This window comes from Lissotriton vulgaris, chromosome 2_1, assembly GCF_964263255.1.
Source record: "Lissotriton vulgaris chromosome 2_1, aLisVul1.2, whole genome shotgun sequence".
NCBI classification, from domain to species: domain Eukaryota; kingdom Metazoa; phylum Chordata; class Amphibia; order Caudata; family Salamandridae; genus Lissotriton; species Lissotriton vulgaris.
The window spans coordinates 609,695,243-609,709,737 of NC_141687.1; positions in this window are offsets into that span (position 1 = coordinate 609,695,243).

A 14,495-nucleotide genomic window follows, 5' to 3' on the forward strand; every position below is an offset into this window, starting at 1 on the left:
ACCCTACACCGCAACTTCCGCCTCTACCTGGCCCATCCACTTCTGTGCTGCAGGTTATATGATAGTCGAGTAATGTGTATGCACCTTGCTGGTTCTTAATGTCATTCACGTATGTGTAGCCAAAGCAACTACAATCTATTCCATTTCATAGCGCTCTGAAGAGCTGGTAACGAGGTGAGGCGCTCTGTGATGAGCTATCCGTAGCTCTCCTCAGTTATGTCCATGATGGGAGTAGGTGTCAAGGTGGGGACATCCAAATACACGTACAGCCGTATTTGTCTGAAAGGGTCTCACTTGTGACACTTTTAGTGTTCCCCCTCTCTCTGTAGCATGTTTGCATTCACGTTTTAACTGCACTTTTAAAAAGGATAACATGGAAGCAATGTTTAGATTGCTAAATATGCCCGGGCTGTTTTGTGGCCCCATTTCTAGTGAAACATCTTTATCCAGGCCTCATTTTTTTCTCCAACAGATCATTGCATTTAAAATTGTAAGGATGGGCTTCAAAATCCCAACTTGCAAAGTGTTTTTCGCTAAAAGGCCAGGATAGGTGTGAGACCCACTGCCAGCAAAGGATGATGAAACGAGATATAAGGCAGAACTAATCATCGATTTTAGTCAACATTCCTTTGAAGCCCTCTGAAGTCCCTTACACTTTTTGGTTAACTAGATTAAAATTATTTTTCAATTTCAAACCTAGGATTCATTTTAGGAAAGACGGGAGCCACCATGCGCGCACACAGAGCTGAAGAAAAATAAAAGCACAGCAGTGAACACGCTACAAGCATCTGCCTTCAATTACCGGCACCTCTGACAGCTGGTAATTGAGAATTTATAGCATTCTCCTGGACGGGTGACAGCATGCGCGCACACACAGTTCAAGAAAACTACAGAGTCGTGAATGTGCGAACGCACCTTGACATCTGGTAATTGGGAATTTATGGCATTCTCATGCGCGTGTTAGCACAGAATATGCAGGAAGTGGAGAGAGCAAAATTCCTAGGGCCTATTGCGTGAAGCCTTACTAAAACACAGCCGTGAGAAGACCAATTGCCATGCAGATGGCACACAACACCACGAAAAATTCTCGTACACTAAGGAATTTTTTCGGAGCATTTTCTGAGCCCCCTAACAAAACGGCTCGGAAGCTACGCCCACACTTCGTGTGGGGCGTAGGCCGAGCCTAAAAATGCTTTCAGATACCTACAGTAAAATAACCGACTATTTAATAAATGATAAACCTGTCTCTCCCGGGTCTGACTTGATATCTTTCGGGCACTGGTCTCCGTTTCGGTGTCGACACTGTTCATAATTCAAAATCCTGGAATGAGAAGGTGTGCTTTATTCTCAATTATTGAGTGGGAGCATATCTGTACCGCCCACTGAGGACTAAAACATCTTGTGGCACTGGGAAGAATGCTTTTGGATATGCACACACACACATATATATATAGGCGGGAAATGAGCGAGTTGCTAAAGCCCACAGCACCTCATGACCTCACTTTAGAAGTACTTCATCCTTCCACTGATGGTACAGAAACTCCCTTCTCTGCGACCCGAGCCCTTGCCCCAGAAGTAAAAGCCCTGACGATTCAGCATGATATGTGAATCTCCAGCAGTAGAAATCAACTAGGACAGTATGAGCAACCTGGGGCACACAGACATTTCAGAGTAAGGGCCTTCTAGAACTAGGACAGTGTGAGGAGCATGGGGCACACGGACAGTCAGAGTAAGGGCCTCTTTCAAGACAAGAATCCACACTCACCCCTAGGTGGCGTACTTTATCATTGGGTTTCCTCCTCACACCTGGACTGCAAGGTCCATGGTGTGGTCTACAACTGCCTTGCAGGGAGGAGATGAGGTGTTTTGAAGATGAGTAATGTTATAGGGTCAGTTAGAGACAGAGTGCTAAAGAAGTGGTCGATAAAACTATCTACCGAGGGCTGAATTAATTTTATTCAGTGGTCCACTGGGATAGGATTAAAAAGAGAGGACGCAGGGTTTTAATAAAATATACCCCTATAAAAGGTCAATATGTTTCTGCCTATGATTAATCCCTGCGGATTCAGGGGCATTCATCAAGACCTGGAAAATTAGTCACTCTGATCAAAGTTGTGATGATAAATAAAGATATACTGTCCACCAAGATACCAGAACAGCTAGATTGGTGATAGCCTGTGTATATTCTGGGCCCATCATCTTTCTAATTTGGGGGGAATAATGTCCACTCTCAAACCACTGGGTACGTCTTGACCGCCAAACTCTCACATTAGGGAGGCACCAAAAGGATGTCCTGGCGAGAGTGAAATCACCTTTGTCAAGAAACTACTCAATTTATTTGCCTGATTAAAAGAATTATCTTTCTTTGTATAAACACATTGTTCTATGGGATTGCATAAGCATTAATATGATGGTGCCAAGGAGCAGAGCAGTTGCATCCTGCCCTTACTTGTACACATGTGCCCACATGGTCGTGGTGGGCATCGGGGGATCTTCTATTCGGGTACAATGACACGAGCCTGCTGCAGTCGCCCTAGGCCCTGCATGTATGAATTTCAGCGCCACTTTTAAAGCTGGAGTACAGTGGTGACGTGGACGTGATCGTGATCGTGATCGTGATGTGTGTCCCATTCTGACTTTGCAGGAGTGTCCCTGCACCTAGACCTGGAGGTTGGCGCAGCGTTGCTAATGCCATTGAGGTAGGCCATAGGGGATAAACATATAGAATTGAATTCATTATGAAAAGTCTGTGTTTCTGAGTAACATTTAACTCCAGTCTCATGCGTTTCAATTTTCGGGTTTTAGAAATCCCTTAATGCTTACCATTGTTAAATGGACATGAGACACATGCTCGAATGCGCAATTGGGCCTGATGGGGATAGGTCATTGATGCCCTGGCCAGCCACATAGTCTGAGAGCAATACAGGGAGAGGAAGGAACATATACAATTATTCAAACAGCATAAGAGTGAAAGTAAGGACGATGTTGCACTGCTTGAAATTCCCTTTTCAGTGTCAGGGCTCCGCTAGCAGGACTTTAAGCTGGGTCCCTGTGAGACCTTATTTCCGTATCCTTTGACTTTACAGGCAAAAGCAGATTCCTCAACATTGACTACAGCGTTTAAGTTAATGTTAAAGATGCTGCCGCTGTTCACATTTCACGTTTTACTTCACCTGGCATTTCTTAAATGCAGTTATTTCTCGCTGCTGTTTTTCTGTAATTTGTTTTCATGTAACATATAGCTTTTGTACAGTGCACGCTTTGAACTGAGTTGTTTCCTGGTGTCTGGGTGAGAGTTATGGTGTGGAGGATGAAGACAATGCGAGTTTGTCAAGTGCCTGTTTGTCGATCTACATGTGTTTAGACTACATACACATACCTTCCTTGGCATCTTTCTGCAGAATGCAAAGTGTGATAGTCACATATGGGCCAACTGTAAATGTGGGAAGCGTGTAAAGAAGGTACTCAGCTGTACACATATGTACCATACATCACTAAGGAGAGTAGCTGTTCCTGAGATAGAAGCTGGGAAAGAAGAAAGTTGTTTCTAGAGAAATGGAAAGGAGTCAATGAGACTTTCACTTGATGCACTCACACATCCCGAAGGATGTCATGATTCATCATGGGGAAGCTCCTCATCGAGCCGGTGCTGCAATGCACTACAGGTCTCCTGAAGGGTCACTTTGTCAGAAATCTTTTTAGTGATCTAGCCATATGGTGTGTGCGGGTCTGTGTGCAGTGTTATGTGAGAAGTGAATACTAAAAAAAACCTAAAGGGTATCTAAGGTAGACTAGTTTAATGAGGAGGATCCCTCTGTCATAGGCTGCAAGATCAAAGGGTTGTGTGCTTCTCAAGGGTAGTTATGACCCTCAGAAGCTAGACGGATGCAGTGTTTGCAGGGGTATAAAGATCGCAGCTGCCATGCTGCCACACACAGTCAGTAAAGCACCAGCTTGCTACTTTATAGTTTATTACTGTCTAAAGGGATTTGAAGCCTTACCACACCATCTAGTCAAGTTTATGGACATAAGAACAGTATTCTAAACACTGGGTGTCGCTGCTTGATTTATGGCCAGCCAAGCAACAGCTTGCTGTCCAGTGCTGTATCATATCTTCCGCAAAACATCGAAACAGCATCTGTTGAACAGCTACTCACCACAGTGTAGTGAAGATACCAGTCTGATTGCACACATTGCTATGTTAGCTTAAACACAATTTTGCCGCTTTTGCACACAACACTACATGCTTCTGTTCTTGAAAGTCAAACTGCTTGCTTTTCTTCACATGAGAACGGTCTGTTTTTCACATCTCTAGACTTAAAGCACGACCTCAAGTCTGTACAGAGTGTTCAAGGTTAAGTAACTGTTGGACCCGGCCTCATGGCGTGGTCCCACTCCTCCCACATGGTGAGCCCTGGACGACATCGACCCCTGTCCTCCGGCCTGAAGCTACCCCCCTCCAACCTTCACGAGAGCCGCCACTCCTGGCGACCCCCGGTTCTCCCCCTCCGGAACACGGCGTCCCCTGTTCGGCCCTCTCTGCTGGTCCAACCCCTGTCCCGGGCCACCAGCTCAGGCCCCGACTCCATCATGGACCCTCCACGTCCGGCCCCGTGGCCTTGGCCCGACCTCGGCCACGGCCCCAGCGAAGCCCCGACATCGAGGCACCAAGATCCGACCAGGTGGTAAAACGGCCACTTGACGGATCAAGGAGGAGGAGAGTTTCGATGACCCTCCAGCCGTCCCCGGACGCCTGGTTTCGGTCGCCCTCTGGCCTCCCTGGGCGCTGGCCCCACCCCCCTGCGGGGTGTCTGGATACTCTCACCCCGGCCCCTCTGACCCCCAGGAGCGAGGACCGGACATCAAAGGTCTCCAGACCTATATCTGGGGCAGCTCTGGACTGGGTCGGCAATTGTATCCTGGAGTCGAGAGCCCTGCAGGTAAAATTGCGGCAGACCCTGAGAAGAACTCGCTACTTTGAACCCTGAAACTTCGGAGCCTTGCTGGCGCTGCCGCGGCCCGACCTCGCTGAAACCATCTTCGGAGCCCTGCTGGCGCTGCTGCGGCCCGACCTCGCTAAACCATCTTCGGTGCCCTGCTGGCGCTGCCGCGGCCCGACCTCGCTAAACCATCTTCGGAGCCCTGCTGGCGCTGCCGCGGCCCGACCTCGCTAATCCATCTTCGGAGCCCTGCCGGCGCTGCCACGGCCCAACCCCGCTGAACCCTCTCGGAGCCCTACTGACGACGTCGCGGCTCGACCTTGCGGAACCCCCCAGCTCGAGGACCGAGAGCTGAGTGTAGGGTATCCCTGTGCCAGGCTGGTACTAAGACTGTCCCGCTACCCTATTCCCACAGTTACCGAGACATTAAGGATCCCTCGATCCGTTTGTGCATATTGCTGAAAGAACCTGCCTTGATTGCTGATAAAGATTCTAAGAATCTATCCTTGTGTGGTGTCCATTTGTAGTAGTGTGATTGCTCGGCTGTACGATTCTAGGAGAGGAACCTCACCAGGAGGCCTCTCGACGGCGCTCGGCCAACTCCAGAAGGAGAGGTGGGTCTCGGGGTGGTCGGCCAGACAACTTCTGCCTCCCTCTAGGATCGCCTTTCTAACATTGGTGGCAGGCGGTGCGATCCGAGCCGACCTAAATCGTACAGAGAGTGACTCACCCACTACTGACAGAAACACACCACAACCATGAATACCAAGGAAACCAGACCGACCGCGGAGTTCCAGAAAGAACGGTTGGAAGACTATAACCACAAAGAATTGAAACAATTCTGCAAGGACCTGGGCATCAATACCACTGGACTAAGCACCAAGGACGATTTCAAGCAGGCCCTACAAACATGGGTCGAGGCAGGAGCGACGCCACCCCAGAACGAAGATAACACGATCCCCGATATGCACCCGGAAACCATCACAACCCCAGCAGAGGAAAGAAATACCAACGTAAACACGGGCCTCTACCACAAAGGCGTGCGAGAGCGAGAAAGGAGCCGGCTCCATGAATTGGAGCTCGCCCGACTCCATCTGGACGGAGAACTACAGCTGGCCGAGAAAAAGATAGCCCTTGAGCAACTACGACTGCAAGGAGACCTGGAGGAGAAACAAAGGCAGAGGGACTTAGAGGAGAAGAAGCTCACGTTCGAGCACGAGCGTGGCTTAAAAGAACTTGAGATCAAGGCCAAAAATGGGGAGGCCAGCGCCTCTGGGAACCGGAGCCCACCTCCTCCTGCGGACACGAAGGTCCACATCCCCAAAGATGTCGTCAAAGAATACTATAAAAACGACGACATCCAACAATAGTTTAAGGCCTACGAGGTAGCCATGACCTCGCACCGAGTACCCCAAAAAGACTGGGGTGCCGGCTTGTGGGGGAAGGTTATCAGCGAAGGGAGAGACGCCCTGCTGGAGCTCCTAGACGCCGAGATGACCTCTTACGAACATATGAAAGCCACCCTCCTTACTCGCTATGGACTCACCCCCGAGATGTACCGGCAGCGATTCCGAGACTGTAAGAAAATCCCCGGTACTACATGGGTGTAGTATGTGAACTTCTATAGTAGAGCCCTAGAGGGGTGGATCAAAGGCAGCCAGGTCACCACCTATGAGCAGCTGTTCAACCTCATTGTATGGGAGCACCTCTCCAACAACTGTTTTATCGAACTCAGGCAGCATCTCCTCGACAGCAAGCTGACCGAGCCACGTAAACTCGCCATCGAGGCCGATCATTGGGTGAGCACCCGGGTCCCCAGGAACTCGATGGGAGACCCCGGACGAGCTCCCCAGGGGCCCCACCATCCGCGAGGCGGCGGAGGAGGCCAGAACAGGAAAAGAGACTCCCCCGCGGTGCCTCCCCCGACCAACATTTTGCCATCCCTGGCCAGAAGAGGGCCCCCCTCAGCACAGCCGGGGCCCTGCTCGAACGTTATCTGCCACAAATGCCAGCGACCCGGTCACTATGCCAATGACCCCAACTGCTCGATGAACCAGCGGCCCGGCACCACCGGTCCGCCAAACCGCCAGATCGCAGCCGCCTCCCTGGGAGAGGAAAGGGACCAAGAAGGGAACTATGACGAAGACCAGACCGAGTGGGAGCCCGCCGCCATGTCCCTGGTATGTCTAGGTGAAAGAGACATGGTCCCCCGGGCCCCGATTCCGGGCAACACTCAGAAGTACCGCCAGTGGGTCACCATTAATGGGCACCGGGCCGAAGCCCTCCGCGATACCGGAGCCAGCGTGACAGCCGTCCGTTGCCACTTGGTGACCCCTGACCAGATCCTGCCCAATGTGCTGTGCCCAGTACGGTCGGTGGAAAATTCCGAGAGCCTGTGCCAGATGGCCCGCATCCCCTTCGAGTGGGGGGGAGTGTCGGGCATGCTGAAAGTGACCGTCCGGGACGATGCCCCTGAGGACTGCCTCCTCTGGAACGGCCTGGAAAGTTCCCCCTGGGCCGACGTCGAGCGAAGAGAGCATCTGGGGATGCTAGGCCTTCCCGAGTGGGTCTGTGCGACCACCCGATCCATGACCGCCCGGGCCACCGCCCCGACTGAATCCACCCCAACCGAAGAACCGGAGTGGCCCGCGCCTCCGCCACCCTCCGTCCCCGAAGACGCCGACCCTGAGCCCGGTCCACTGGGGCCCAACCGTGAAGAAATTGCCACGCTCGGCGACCTCCCGGAACTGGCCCAATGGCGCCAAGAAGGTGGCCCCACACGAGAACAGTTCCATCAAGAACAGAAAGCGTGTCCCTCCCTCGAGGGGACCCAACAGCAAGCCGCCGCTCAAGCCGCCAGAGACCCATCGGGGTCCCACTGGGTCTATTGGGACAACGATCTCCTCTACAGCGAACAAAAGATTGCCGAACTGGGTGCCAGCCGGGTGCTGGTGGTCCCCCTCCGGTTCAGGGACTTCCTCCTGAACCTGGCACACGATGTGCCCCTCGCCGGGCATCTGGGGCAGGACAAAACATACAGCCGCCTAGTGACCCATTTCTACTGGCCAAAAATGAGGATTGATGTGAACAATCACTGCCGGACTTGCCCAACCTGCCAAGCCAGCGGGAAGAGCGGCGGGAAGCACAAGGCCCCCCTTAACCATTCCCAGTCGTCAACACCCCATTCGAGCGGGTGGGGATCGACATTGTGGGGCCCCTGGAGCCCCGAACCTCTCAGGGTCGCCGTTTTATTCTCGTCCTGGTGGACCATGCCACCCGCTATCCCGAAGCCATCCCTCTCCGGACCGTGACGGCCCCCGTGGTGGGCCGGGCGCTGATGGGGATCTTCTCCCGGGTGGACTTCCCACGAGAGATCGTCAGTGACCGGGGTACAAACTTCATTTCCCGATACATGAAGTCCCTGTGGCAACAATGCGGGGTCACGTACAAGTTCACGACCCCCTACCACCCCCAAGGGAACGGACTGGTGGAACGTTTCAATCGAACCCTCAAGGGGATGATCATGGGCCTGGAAGAGCCCTTGCGACGCCAATGGGAGGTGTTACTGCCCTGCCTCCTTTTCGCCTATCGGGAGGTCCCTCAGAAGTCCTTGGGGTTCAGCCCCTTCAAACTATTGTACGGGCACCCCGTCCGGGGTCCCCTCAGCCTGGTCAAAGAAGGCTGGGAGGTTGCAGTCCAGGATGCTCCCCCCCGACGTATACCAGTAACTCCTAACCCTCCGAAACCAGACTCGGCGGTTCCGGGAACTTGCCAAGGACAACCTCGAGGCCAGCCAAGAAGAGATGAAACGCTGGTATGATCAAAACGCCTCTTCCATTGAGTTCGAGCCGGGCCAACAGGTCTGGGTCATGTCCCCGATCGAACCCTGTGCCCTCCAGGACAAGTGGACTGGGCCCTTCAAAGTGGTGGAGCACAAGAGCCCTGTCACCTACCTGGTGGACATGGAATCCCCCAGAAACCCACTCCGGGTCCTCCACACCAAAAGGCTCAAACCTCACTTTGTCCGAACGGAACTTAGCCTCCTGATGGCTACTGATGGCGGGGCTGAAGACGACTCCGAGCCCCTACCGGACCTCCTGAGCACCTCCGAGAAAGACGGCTCCGTGGAGGGAGTCCCCCTCTCCTCCGCCCTGACTCCCGAACAACGTCAAGACTGCCAAAAGCTGTTGAGTCAATTTGCAGACTTGTTTTCTCTCACCCCCGGAGTCACCCAGTGGTGCGTCCACGATGTCGACACCGGGGACAGCCCGCCTGTGCGACACCGGGCCTACCGAGTTCCCGACCGAGTTCGGACCTGCATTCAATCGGAAGTCTCCAAGATGCTGGCCCTGGGGGTAGTCAAACCCTCTGACAGTCCGTGGGCCAGTCCTGTCGTCCTGGTCCCAAAAGCCGCCGCCCCGGGCGCTTCTCCCGAACTAAAATTTTGCGTACACTACCGGGGATTGAACGCCGTCACTCGGACCGATGCCCACCCCATTCCCCGGGCCGATGAACTGATCGATCGCCTAGGGGCGGCCCGCTACCTGAGCACATTCGACCTAAACTCCGGCTACTGGCAGATCGGACTCACACCGGGCGCCCAAGAGCGCTCCGCTTTCTCAACCCCCAATGGCCACTACCACTTCAGGGTGATGCCCTTCGGGATGAAGAATGCCCCCGCAACGTTCCAGAGACTGGTGAATAAGGTGCTGGCGGGGCTAGAAGAGTTCAGCTCTGGACGATATTGCGGTTTACAGTCTCCACTGGGCCGAACACCTCCAGCACCTCCGGGAGGTCTTGGCGGCCCTCCGCCGGGCCGGACTCACCATAAAAGCCAGCAAATGCCAGATCGGGCAGGGTTCCGTGACCTATCTGGGACACCAAGTGGGGAGCGGCCAGGTGGCCCCCCCTCCAACTCAAGATCGACGCCATCTTGGCCTGGGAGCCCCGGTCACCCAGACAGCAGTCAGAGCCTTCCTGGGGCTCACTGGGTATTACCGGCGCTTTATGAAGAATTATGGGAGCATTGTGGGCCCCCTCACCGAACTCACTTCCAAGAAGCAGCCACAGAAGGTGCACAGGACACCCGAGTGTCAGGCCGCCTTTGAGACCCTAAAGTCAGCGATGTGTACCGCCCCGTGCTCCAAGCCCCCGGCCTCCCTGGGCGCTGGCTCCACCCCTCTGCGGGGTGTCTGGACACTCTCATCCTGGCCCCTCTGACCCCCAGGCGCGAGGGTCCGGACATCAAAGGTCTCCAGACCTATATCTGGGGCAGCTCTGGACTGGGTCGGCAGTTGTATCCTGGAGTCGAGAGCCCTGCAGGTAAAATTGCGGCAGACCTTGAGAAGAACTCGCTACTTTGAACCCTGAAACTTCGGAGCCCTGCTGGCGCTGCTGCGGCCCGAACTCGCTGAAACCATCTTCAGAGCCCTGCTGGAGCTGCCGCGGCCCGACCTCGCTAAACCATCTTCGGAGCCCTGCTGACGCTGCCGCGGCCCGACCTCGCTAATCCATCTTCGTAGCCCTGCCGGCGCTGCCGCGGCCCAACCCCGCTGAACCCTCTCGGAGCCCTACTGACGGCGTCGCGGCTCAACCTTGCGGAACCCCCCAGCTCGAGGACCGAGAGCTGAGTGTAGGGGATCCCTGTTGTGCTGGTACTAAGACTGTCCGGTAATCAGTCAAAATATTGAATCTTTAATTTCGACCTACACTTATATCGAGTTGCTAATATCGAAGGGACAGAATATCGATGTCAAGAATATCGTTGGACAGAATATCGACCCTAAGGTAAGTAATATCGAAATTACTTATATCGATAGCATATATATCGATGTAAGTAATTTCGATTTACTAATATGTGTTATAAATTTTTGTTAAGTATTTAAATTAATTGTTATAATATGTGTTTAATTTTTATATATAAATAAATATATTTAAAAGTAAATTATATGTTTTACTACCAGAGCGGCTTGTGGGTTTTTAGGGGAATAGGGTGGGAAGTAATTTAATTGTAATTAATTAAATATTTTTTAAGCATATTTTATTTTGTAATTAAATATTAATTGGTAATACATTTTTTAATTGATAAATTAATTATTTAATTGGTAATTAATGTAATTTTTATTTAAATGTAATCTTTTAGTACTGGAGCGGGTTGTGGGTTTATAGGGGAGTAGGGTGGGAAGTAATGTAATTGGAATTAATTAATTATATTTTTAAGTATATTGTATTTTGTAATTAAATATTAATTGCCAATTATAATAATAGATAAATTAATTACTTAATTGGTAATTAATGTAATTTTTAATTAAATGTTATGTGTTACTACTGGAGCGGGTTGTGGGTTTATAGGGGAATAGGGTGGGAACTGATTTAATTACAAATAATTCATTATATTTTTATGTATATATTAATTTTTAATTAAATAATTGGCAATACATTATTTTCATTGATAAATTATTTATTTAATTGATAATTAATTTTCAATTAAATGTTATGTGTTAGTACTGGAGCGGGTTGTGTGTTTATTGGGGAATAGGGTGGGGTGGGAATAGTAATTTTTACCCTTACGCTATCCAACACTTTCCCTACTGTTGCACCCTCTGGAGTGGGAATAGTAATTTTTACCCCTGCGCTATCCAACACTTTCCCTACTGTTGCACTCTCTGGAGTGGGAATAGTAATTTTTGCCCCTACGCTATCCAACACTTTCCCTACTGTTGCATCCTCTGGAGTTGGAATAGTAATTTTAACCCCTACACTATCCAACACTTTCCCTACTGTTGCACCCTCTGGAGTGGGAATAGTAATTTTTCCCCTACGCTATCCAACACTTTCCCTACTGTTGCAACCTCTGGAGTTGGAATAGTAATTTTTACCCCTACGCTATCCAACACTTTCCCTACTGTTGCACACTCTGGAGTGGGAATAGTGATTTTTACCCACCCGCTATCCAACACTTTTCCTACTGTTGCACCCTCTGGAGTGGGAATAGTAATTTCTACCCCTACGCTATCCAACACTTTCCCTACTGTTGCACCCTCTGGAGTGGGAATAGTGATTTTTACCCACCCGCTATCCAACACTTTCCCTACTGTTGCACCCTCTGGAGTGGGAACAGTAATTTTTACCCCTACGCTATCCAACATTATCCCTACTATTGCACCCTCTGGAGTTGGAATAGTAATTTTTACCCCTATGCTATCCAACACTTTCCCTACTGTTGCACCCTCTGGAGTGGGAATAGTAATTTTTAACCACCCGCTATCCAACGCTTTCCCTACTGTTGCACCCTCTGGAGTGGGAATAGTAATTTTTACCCACCTCCTATCCAACACTTTCCCTACTGTTGCACTCACTGGAGTGGGAATAGTAATTTTTACCCCTACGCTATCCAACGCTTTCCCTACTGTTGCACCCTCTGGAGTGGGAATAGTAATTTTTACCCCTACGCTATCCAGCACTTTCCCTACTGCTGCACCCTCTGGAGTGAGAATAGTAATTTTTACCCACCCGCTATCCAACGCTTTCCCTACTGTTGCACCCTCTGGAGTGAGAATAGTAATTTGTACCCACCCACTATCCAACGCTTTCACTACTCTTGCACTCACTGGAGTGGGAATAGTAATTTTCACCCTTACACTATTTAACGTTTTCACTACTATTTAATTTTCTTGATTGGGAATAGAAATTTTACAATCTACGCTATCCAATGTTTTTATTACTGTAATTATTTTTATACTTTAAAGAGTAGTTTTATTTATTTATGTATTTTATATATTTTGTAGTAATTTAGACAATGTTGTATTTAATTAACATTAAAAATATTGAATCATTTAATTATTATGTTATTTATTATATTAATTTATGTATGTAAATGCATTAGTAATTTATATTATTTTTTAGAAAATTATAAATAATTGAAATAATTAACAAAAAATATTGTTACGTAAGTATATATTATATATGTTTTGTTAATTTGTAATTTATTTTTTTATTAAATATGTATTATTTATTTATTTTTAACATTATTAAATATGTTTAAATATGTTTAATTAATTTATAAGTATTAATTACATTATTTTACATGTTTTTTTAAACAGAAAAAAACTCGATATATTTAACAACGATATTTTTAACATCGATATTATTATTTCGATATTTTGGTACTTACTGTGTTGTAGATAGGGCGTCGATATTCTTGCCTTCGATATAATTGCGTCGATATATGTGTAGGTCGAAATTCTGTCTGTCGAAATTCTGTCATAGATCCAACTGTCCCGCTACCCTATTCCCACAGTTACCGAGACATTAAGGATCCCTCGATCCGTTTGTACATATTGCTGAAAGAACCTGCCTTGATTGCTGATAAAGATTCTAAGAATCTATCCTTGTGTGGTGTCCATTTGTAGTGGTGTGATTGCTCGGCTATACGATTCTAGGAGAGGAACCTCGCCAGGAGGCCTCTCGACAGCGCTCGGCCAACTCCAGAAGGAGAGGTGGGTCTCAGGGTGGTCGGCCAGACAACTTATGCCTCCCCCTAGGATCGCCTTTCTAACAGTAACAATGTATGCTGTTGATTCAGGATGATCGGCCCATGCTCTAGACATAACACGCACACAGCTGCAAATAAACTGAAACTTGAGTGCTTTTAATATTGCATTGCATGCATGAGAGTGACACTTGGAGAAAACCTTTCCATCCACAAAGAGCTGTGCTGATCTGGGATGTGATTCACTTCACCTGATTTTGGAGGTATGGGGTTCCCTGTTTCAACCTGGAGATCTTCTATTATTATAATAGCTAGCTCCTAGCACAAGGACGGAGGTACACAAGGCGCTTTACAAATGGTTCCACTATTAATTGTAGCAATGCTGATTGTATGGATTTTATGAATCTTTTTACTTATGTTGGCAAAGATACTGCATCTTAGAGCACGTAGTTAAAATAAACATTTTAAACTATACTGTGTCTCTGATTCCTCATGTTGTGGACTTGTATGAGAATAAAAATGAAAGAGTGTTCTTGATTCCCACTATTCCTGAGGAGTTAATAAGTGGCTTGTTCTGGGTTGTCTAATCATTGGTAGCTTCGCTGTAGTACGAAGAACGAATGAGACACTGATGCTAGTCGGATTGGGGTTCTGGGCACTGAGGTGGGTTTTTGGTACAGCACAATACACCGAGGTCCTGGTTTCCTGCCCATAGTTCTGTGCATGAGCAGAATCCCTGCAACATGGCGCATCTAACGTTTGGTCCTATATTCGAGACACTTTAATAGTGCTTATATTTGTCCACAATACCCTCACTACTGTTTCCAGTTAACAGAAGTGATGGATTGACCTACCTATATGAATGTGTTATAAGTTTATTCAAGTTTGAGATTTAGAAAGGCTTGCATATTGAATTACTACCCTTTTTGTGCTACAATTTATATGAATTGTTTTTCTTTTCTGTGTCCTTATGGGTGATATTGACATAACTCTGCACAGTCGTGCAGCGCTCCGGCGTCATCTGATGCAGTTTAGAGTGCCTGACGATGGTATGTCAGTTATCC